The sequence below is a fragment of the Notothenia coriiceps genome, unplaced genomic scaffold (assembly GCF_000735185.1).
Source record: "Notothenia coriiceps isolate Sejong01 unplaced genomic scaffold, NC01 NC01_scaffold00037246, whole genome shotgun sequence".
NCBI lineage: Eukaryota > Metazoa > Chordata > Actinopteri > Perciformes > Nototheniidae > Notothenia > Notothenia coriiceps.
Window position 1 is genome coordinate 8,114,097 of NW_011369947.1, and position 9,853 is coordinate 8,123,949.

The 9,853-nt window shown below is 42.1% G+C and overlaps 1 protein-coding gene across 1 annotated transcript in view; it reads right to left on the reverse strand.

Annotated features, from left to right (window-relative positions):
• pdgfrb (platelet-derived growth factor receptor, beta polypeptide) overlaps positions 1 to 6,991 on the reverse strand; it is a 35,966-nt gene extending 28,975 nt beyond the window's left edge. Inside the window, exon 1 of the mRNA XM_010794707.1 lies at positions 6,583 to 6,991. The gene's annotated coding sequence lies outside the window, so the exon portion shown is untranslated. The remainder of the gene's footprint in view (positions 1 to 6,582) is intronic.
• Between the last annotated feature and the right edge of the window lie 2,862 nt (positions 6,992 to 9,853).

Consider the following 9,853-nt stretch of genomic DNA (forward strand, 5'->3'; position numbering starts at 1 on the left):
GAATTTGACCCTCAAGATATGATGAGCTTACAAGGATCAGAGGGCCATAGAGAGCCAGACGAGCACTTTAAAGAGTTAAGAGAGGGAACACTACAGCAATATTTAGCAAGTACTTGGAACATCAAAGTCAAAGTCAAAGTCTTTCTGCAAGGTTATCTTAAGAAACTGTTCAAAACATTTGTTGTACTTTGTCACGGTCATATCTTTGATTTGTTTGAAGGGGTCAGGACACAAGTCAATCTGGCAAGCAGCTTTAACAGTATCTCAGTAACTTTGACTCAATAAAAACAAGTGGTAGCAATTTGACACGTTAAAAAAAAAAAAAAAAACTTGTTGTTTGTAGCAGAGTCAAAAGTGGTGCTTGAGGATATTTACAGTTAGAAAAATCCTTGATATTCAAAACTCAAGTCAGGTCAAGTGGCTTTCAATCTAAGGAGCTTGTGGAGGGTCTTAAAGATCTGAAAACATTTTTCCAACAGAGATGTTTATTTATGTCTTTTTAATCTTTGAAATGAGACACTACATTTCTGAACTGATTGTGGAGGTCAAAAACAAACAGTGTTTATGTAAGTGATGGCACAGTAATGCCTTGACGGATAAACTGTTATCCCACTGTATATGTTTTCCCACAGACACTGGGAAATTTGGTGGCTGACTGACCCCTTTCTGGTTTTGATAAACAATGCTGCTACACTCAAAGTGTCACAAGCTAATGAGGAAGAATGCTAAAATCAACCTTAGCGGGACGCACGCAGCCTACGCATAGTCCCACAGCAGCCCGTAATCCCACTCCTGGGATTATCTATATATACTGTAGCTACATGTTTTATTCAAACATCTGGCAGCGATGAAGCAGTCCTCAATGAGGTGGGAACTGCTTTGTGAACCATGTTTGCAGCCAACTGTTTGCTCAAGTGGGTCCCAAGGGGGTTGCATTTAGAAAAAGTGTAATCTATAACAAAAGAGGAGAAAGATGTCCAAAAAGCAGCTGGAGAGCTCTGACTTCCTGTAAGCCAAAGGGGAATTTTTGTTGTTCTTGTGTGGGTGTGAGGCTGCGATGCATCACTGACACAGCAGACCACCGCAAAAACTAACCAAATACTCATGAAAACAAGAGATGTCACAATGAGTAGAGGACAAAACGAAACTTCTTAAAGAGGAAAAACTGTTTTAAATAACAAGCTGCAGAAAAAGATGTAAACACACAATCAGGACTGAGAAAAACAAAAACAGATAGCAGGAGAAAAACAAACTGAACAAATAAATATCGACATGCAAGAACTTAACCAATTAGACAAATGACAAAGCATGACAAATCAACGCACCACAAAGACACCGCACACAGCACCAGACTTGCAGACATACAGAATACAATTGATATGAAACACCACATTAAAGCACAGAGTGAGACAGCAGAGGGAGTGCACACACACACTGATGTTTACTCAGCAAGCTGTTATCTGCAAACAAAACATCTCTAATTTAGCGGTCACTTGTTTCCAATGCAAACAATTATTGCTCAGATAAAACAATCACTGAACACTAAAGCTGCAGCGCAACATAAATGCACTCTTTTAGCTTTTAGAAGGATGTCAAGTTGTGTTGGCCTATCTCTGAACAGCAGGACTTTGGCAAGCTCTGTGGGAAGAAAATGACCCAATGAGCCTTTGCTAAAACAAACCTCCATTTTTATCACGGACCAACCCCCCTGAGACAAACCTTCTGGTCCCTCTGCAGCAGACCCACAATGCACTTCACCCATCCCAGGCACCCTAGCTGTCCCCCTCTCTTGGCTAATACACACTATACTTTGCCAGAGCTGTAATAATGAATGATGAGCCACAGGCTTATGAGTAAAAGGCTGTTTCAGCACAGAGAGCACACATGTCATCAACGTGCTGTCAGAATTTTCTAAGTTACTGTAAACAGGAAATGTGTGCAGTCTGTTTATGGAGCCTGTGTTTGTATCATAAAAATCCATCTTTCATATTGAAGAAGGAGAAAAGAAGACAGTTACACTTCCAACCTGTGAGCTATGGACATTTTTAGTTTTTGCAGAAATGTCAGGGCCTCATAAATAGGTTAGATTCCATGTGTTTGTTCAAAGTACTTTTCGAGCCATGTGTGCCTTGTTTAAAGCTCCAGTAATAGACTTTTTCTGCCAGTTCCGGTGACCTTAACACTTAACAGAAGTTCCATGGAAATGTAGCACACTTTTTTAAACAGTTATTGGTGTTAGTTCCCTAGTTGGGTGCTATTAAGCAATTTCAGAAGATGAAAACATTACATTACATGTTAGACGCTTTTATCCAAAGCGACTTACATACTCCATACTGTGGGCAATCCCCACAGGAGCAATTTGGGGTGAAGTGTCTTGCCCAGGGACACAACGACATCCAGTGGGGTTTGAACCTGTGCACCCCTGACCCGAACACCAACTCACTAGACCACTGTGCCACAGCCTCCCACAATAAGATAATGTAATAAAACGCTTGCCATTCAAATCTCAAACCATGAAAACAGAAAACGTTCACACATGGCATTTACGCTTCTGTCATGACCATCACAGTCTCCTCTTTGGTCCCAGATACAGATGTGATGTTTGCCTCTTTTTGATATTTAAGTGACGTGCAGACTTTTTGCTAATTACTTTTCCCGATCTGAAAGCAACAATGTGAGGGGAGCTGCAGAGCCAGGAAATCTTTCTCTGTTGTTTAATCAATAGAAACATGGAATATATACATATATGTAAAACATCAATGGAGACGTGCCACATATTTCTAAACTCAACTTGTCTGTGTCCCAATAGTTTCAGTTTGATAGATATGTCTCACTTACAGTAACCCAAACAAGAAGCTGCCGTTCACAGCACTTTGAAAAATTATGTATCATCAAAAATGTATCCTGTAACGTTACAGCTGGAAGTTGCATTAAAGCCACATAAAGTTTGCAATATCATATCCTTAAAAATAAAGTCCCTTACCGTTGCTCCTGTTGATTAACCCCTCTGGTTTCATTTGGTTCAGCATTAGGACACAGTGACTGTGAGTGGTCTTACCTCAGCAACCAGAGTGACTCTGTACTCATGCTGAAGCAACACATGTTTGGGAAACTGTGGATTTTGGTTTGCTGCCTTTCAAACAGGGTTGTAAATGCTGTTTGTAGTGGCGGTGGGGGGATGTGAAGGGCTTCTGGGTAAAACTGACGGTTGTAGAATGACAGCCTTGGATGTGGCTAGTGTTTGAAATCAGTTTAATGATCTAATTTGGGAACCTAAATGAGGGAAAACTAAATAAAATGACAAAAACTAAAGCAGCTGTTTTCATTGAAGTCATGTCAATTTTGCAGAACAAGTCAGGGTTAATCTGAGTGAGGTTGTTATTGTTAGTGCTTCGTCCCAACCCCAGCTAATGCAAACCACCAATTGGGAATAAGGGGATATCAGGTATGTGCTAGCATAAGCAACAGCACATCCTCCCACGCTTTTTTGAGACCTCTGCACCCTCCTTTTTCCTGCACACCGGCCATCACCCCAACACTTGAGGGTATAAGCCCCTCAACCTGCCCCGTGAGAAATGGAGGACGCCTACACACACTTCCAGTCCATCTGACACACCCACCCCCCCTTAAAGTTAGAAACAGCTGAATACAATTAGTCCTGACTGCCTTTACGTTCCACTCCCTAAACTCAATAATGTTGGAAGGAAGAGGAAAACGCAGGAAAAAAGTGACAGTGAAGCATCACTCTGGCCTAAATTATTCAATGTGTGCAGTTTTAGTCCAACTTAGCTGCAAAACCATCTTGGAAGAGGTATTTTGGGTATTGACAAATCATATAACTGTTGCTCAACAATGTTAACACATTTCTCATAGACATAAGACAACCTGAGAGAAATACAAACTAGTCTCGGTTTTTCATTGCGTGGAATATTCGTATCTTGGAAAAGCAACAGCTGTTTTTCTTTGTCCGCCTGTTTCACTGCAGTACATCACCAATGCTAGCATGTTTTTGTTGGACCGAGGACAGCAACAACTCTAGAGAGAAAGAGAGGAGCTTTATAAGGATCTGATGGAAACATAACTTCCTGCTGAAAATCTGGATTGTTCTATGGTTATGGTGAACAGGCTTTGTTTTTGTTGATATATTTACCACACAAGTTGCTATCGTCTCTCCGTACAGCACATGCAGTGGAGTAAACAGAACATCATTTCCCTCTGCAATGTAGTTTAAATGCAGTTTGCCATATTTACAGTTTGTACAGCTACCTTGAAAATGCCCTCTCTGCATTTTAAGAATGATTTCATGAGTGTGATATTATAAATCATAAAGAAACACGTCCTCCAGGAGTTGTCCTGCAGAGGTCCTGTGTTCTCTGGCTGAGGATGAGATACAGCTGCCTGTCAGCTCTGTGAGTGGGTGGGAGAGAAAGAAGGAGGGAAGGAAGGCCAGATGGACGGGCCGCTGTACAGGATGCTTCATCACAGCTCCACTTAGTCTAGCTATGTGATTCAAATAATAAGTACCACATTTAAGAATCAGTGACCCATAGGCACGGCAGGGACATGAGACTGATTTGATTTATAAGAATCAACAGCTCAGTTGAAAAGTATGAGGGGTGAATTATGAATCAGCCAATAAGTGGCTGAGTCAGAGTGTGAGTCAGACACTGCTATGTCTAAAGAAATGCACTCACCAATAAGTGTCAGAATAATCACGTGATAACATTTCTGATAGCTCTGCATTACTTTTTAAACTCTAAGCTGCATGCTGATCTGAACAACGTCACACTGGTCTTCAGAGCCCGGTTGCTGAACAGCTGTTAGTTCCGCTCACAGTAGATAAATCACAAGAGGACAGAAAAAGCATGAATGTGTTTCAAAACTTGCTTCTGAGTGCAGGCTGTTACATATCGGCACATGTGAGCCAAGCCAGACTCCTGGCATGTTGTCTGCATGGTCATAATGTAAAGCACATTTTCTGAGAGCGGCTGGCATGTGGAGAGCCCGGAGAGCCAGGAAACAGCTGATGACGAAGGATTAGGTCTGGGCTGCGCTGCATCGGGGCCGGGGAGAAGAGCTTCAGTACATACCAGCAGCCTGACGCACAGGAAGAAAAATCCCCAACCGTCCACAGACAAATAAAACGTCACCATGTTTTACAAATCCAGTGCAATAAAGATCTGTCAAGAGTGTATTCACTGGTCCTGTGTTCAGCAGGAATCATCCGGCTGATGGTTAAACTATGACATGAATGCAACACCGTCTAATACCATTGATGGTAAGAGTATGACATGTATGCAGTTTCCCAAAAGCTCATCTAGACGACAGCACTAGACAAAGTCTGGACCGATATATCCACAAAGCCAGAGAAGATCAAAAACTTCAAAAAGAAACTCCCAACTGAAGGAGAGCAGCAGACACAAAAAACATGCCAACGTTGTTTTGACTTCAGTCTGAGCTAATTCAGAGAGGTCATCTGTATGCAGATGATGAATGTGCAGCAAAGCAATCCAACAACCTAACACTACAGCAGCCGCACATAGAAGGGAAGTCAGGAAGCTTTCAGGTGCACAACATACTGTATGGCGGATTAGGGAGAAAAGACATGCATGCCCCATGTGTCTGCCATGAAATAGCTCACATTGCTATAATGTTACTCATGCCAGGCACTTAAACCTTCTCCTGTGATAAATGAGAGGGGTCTCTGCGTTCCTCAGACAAGATTGTATCACTACTTTATGAGGGTTTTCCTTTTTAAAAAGGATGGTGGGAATTGAGGTTGCTATGTGTTATCATTGGGAGATCCAGAGGATGCAGAGTAACTAATGCCGGGACTGATATCAGTACACAGCCACGGCTTTTCAATGAGCTTCTCAATGTAGCAATACACAGAGGATTGATTCTGTTAGGGCCATTCACAAGGGAGGAAAGAGACTGATGGTCGAGCGGAGAGTACCGCCAGTTCACTCAGGGTGACTGAAGAGAGCTGTATAAACAAGCCCTTTAGCAGCGGAGCACAAAGTGGAGCACATACAAACAGCTTGTGCCATAAAGACCAGTGTGTGTGTGTTTGTGAGACCCTGGGATACCTTGTCTAACACATTCTCTTAGTGAGAAGATAAACATTGTTAAAGTTGCACTAGGTAAAGAATGAAAAGGTGTCTATGTGCAGAGATGCAAGCCGTCACCGCGTTGATGTTTGAACAGGTTGCTCACACTCTTTCACATTGTAATTCCTGTTGTGTACACATGCAAGTATGTGGAAAACAAATACCGCCAACAGAAACACATTAGCACTAAGTAGCAACAACATCACACCAAAACAGAAACTACTTTTTTTCTCTTCAGCTGATGAACCTGCTTATTATATCACTTTAAATCAAAGGTAAACATGCAGAGCTGTAAGGATGAGGTGCATCCTCTCTGACAGACAGCATGTAATCTGTCACAGTGGGTTTGCAATGCAGGCTAAGTGAATTTTCACCACTTTGTAAAGTTCATCTTAATTTCTGTCAACAGCTGACAAGCACCCATGACTAAAAGTAAAATCTTTAACAATGACAGAGAAACAAGATCTCTTACCTTCAGAGTGATCCTACAAGTGTAGACTTCCCTCTCTGTCCGAGGAGTTTGTCTGCCAGCAGTCGGTCCCCTCCTTCTGAAATCAGAGGAAAGACTTCCAGCTGGTTGTCTCTACAGGGGCTGCTGCCTCAGATGTATAGATCCCTCAGATGTTCAGAGTCTGAGGTTAATCTCTGCTGTCCCGAGAGTCCGCCGGAGGAGGTACCGCTCTGAGCCCGGCAGTGTGTTTAGTCAAATCACAGCACCACAGGGGGCTCCTCTCCTCTCTCACACTCTGGAAAAGCCTGCCCACCGCTTCTAAAGAGTGCTGTAAATTTAAAAAGAAGTGTCCTCAATGGCTCACACACATACACACTCCCCTGACAGATTCACACAGAGGAGGGGGCCGCTGGTCCAGCCCGGCTGCAGCCAGAGTAAGAGTGAGTTGGAGAGGGAGGGAATTGTGAGTAGGAGTTTAGAAAAAAGCTTTAGAGGGAAGTTTTAAAAAAGGAGTAGGGGGAAAGAGAAAAAACAGAGGAGGGAAACTTCAAATACAGATTGAGTTCTGCTTGTTGTTCTTCAGTAGCAGCTCAGAGGTCCCGGGCTGGAGTGATTTGTTTATGAATGGGGTGGCAGGCAACTGGAGGTGAACTGAGACGGTCTCTACTGGCAACAGAAATCTGGACCGCATCTAACCCCTCCATAAAACAACAAACACAATCAAAAGGAAGGAGTGAGTGAGAAGCCCAAGCTGGAGAAAAAAAAGTTCTGGCAAAGCTCATGGTGGCCTGCTTTAGAAACAACATAGAAGTCTCCGTTTCTCAGGAAAATAACATCACTTACAAAGTCCCGCTGCAGGAGTCAGGTGTAATAGAGGTTAAACACATAGGGCACATTTAACTTTGATTAACCCATTTAACCCTTACATGTATTCGTCTATCTTTTTTATTTCATGTCCTTTTCTATTTATCACACAGAAACTAAACAAAGTCCTCGCCCCCCTTTCTGACTCTTCATTCAATACCTCTGTTTCATGCATTGGCACTGTCCCTAATTTCTCCCTTTCCCATGAGTGAAGGGCTTGAAATTCATAATGCAACCCTGCAGCTGACCAAGGCTTTTCTCTCTAACAAGGTGTGGGGGCCAGAACAGGGAGGGGCGCGGGCTAAATTGGACAGTAACTATGTTCTCCTCTAATTGTGAGGGTAAATCTAAAGGCCCTGCTAGCAGTAATTAGAGAGCTGGTGAAGCCCCAGTTATTAGTTAGGAGGGGAGCAACACCACGCGGGACTGTTTCACTTCAACATCAGTCTATTTCTAACTATGTCATTAACACCTTCTTGCGATATATCCACCGACTTTGCCCCATAAATCTACTTTTGTATGTTTAAGTACTTGCAATGTCAATTAAAATGTTTACAAGAGATGATAATGAAGCAATAATACATGACATTAACAATATGCAATGCAATCCTTTATCAGCTGAGATAAGGACACTATCTAAACACCCTGCAGCCCTAAAAGTGACACACTGGGTTTAAATCTCTAAAGTTAATCAAATAAAGTGAAAGTAAGAGTAAAAAAGCCGATATGTCTAACACAGTCTTTTGTTGTTACAAAAAGTGGTGGATAAACTGAACACAAGGGGGTGTCTATGGCCTTATATTTGACCGCTTGTTTATCTATACAGCTCGCCAAAGTGCCAAATCACATGATAAACCGGACTCATTCTGCTCCAACAATGCCTGGTCTATTCATCCTATCAGAAAATTTAGAGTGGTTTCTCTCACTGCTGATCTGGACTGTTTCCACAGCTGAAGTAGTGCGGGTGCAAGCACAGCAACAGGGGAAGGACCCAATTCCAGACAACGCAAGCAGACAGTAACAGTTTAGAGATTTATTTAAACGGGAACAAATATATGCTTACTGGCATGTCCAATCAGAAGTAGCTTTGCCTCCACAATGGAGCGAAGGGACAGCTAAAGTTGAGGCTTGGTGAAAATGAGTGGGAAAAGGCTGCAAATATCTGCAGGGCTGATGAGGAACGTGGGAACAGGTGAGCAGGGAAGGTCAGGTGACTGTGACAGGAGAGAAAAGTCAGAGGGCATCTGGTGGACAGGAAGAGAACAGCATTGAACGGGACTGAGAAAGTGGGATTGTGGCTGGAAAGAGAAGCAGAACGTGATACAATGACCCTGTATGCTGGCCCTGTGTTTGTGTTTTGCTGGATTTCGGATACAGCTAAAGGTTATCTCCCTGTCTGACAGCCAGTGGCCCCTGGAGGCCCCTGGGAGAGGGGGAAGGGAGCTAGAAGCAGGAAACTCTGAGGCTAAGGCCTGGACCTGGAGCTGAACTCAACACATCTCTGATAGATGAAGATGGATGAAGCCATTAAAGAACTGAAAGATAACACATTGTGCCGATAAAGGTTGTAATAGTAAGAGACTTTGAAACAGGCCTACTCCATTCAGACCCAAACAAACCTGAAACTCAGGAAACACTGGGGAGTTTACAACTGCAATAATCATCACCAAATCAATGTTCTAAGATACCCTTTATCTAAAAGTCAAATTAAAGAGCTGAATTCACAGCAAATCAAAGTAGGAGCAACTCAAATCATTGCTGAAATAATATGTCCATTATTCTACAAATAACCAATTGACAAAACAACATTTTACAATTTGATAGTAGATTGATAGAAACCTTTTTCTTCTCAAAGGTGATGCTTTAGTACCTTGTTATTATTCAGACACAATACATTTTAATAGATTGTTTTTAAGAAAAATAATGAAAAACAAATGTTGTCCTGGTGACTTTGCGTGTGAGACGCTCACCATGTAATCCCAACATCATGGTTCAAGTCCGGCCTGGGACCTCGGTGCATTTCATTCCTCTCTCTGGATCTCATTTCCTGTCAGCTCTCTACTGAACACTGTCTAATAAAATGCACCAAAAAAAACATTACTTTCAAGAGAAAAACAAAACTGTGGACTGTCAAGTTAATTTAACGTGTGCTACTTTTGTCTTACTCATCTGTGTTTTGTTGTTGTATGGAGTGTGTGGTTGCATTCAGACTATACAGACTCTGATCCAACTTCAATCACTTTCTGCAGCATTTTCCATGTTTTCTATCTCTATTTATAGGTTTAATTCAAATGTAAAAACACATTCATTGACTATCAATAGTTACTTGATTTAGTCCTGCATGCTGTCACCATAGTCATTTCTTAAATTAAAGTGTCTATGCTGTCTTTATAGAAATGTTTTGCTACTTTATTTAGTTGTTCAGTAT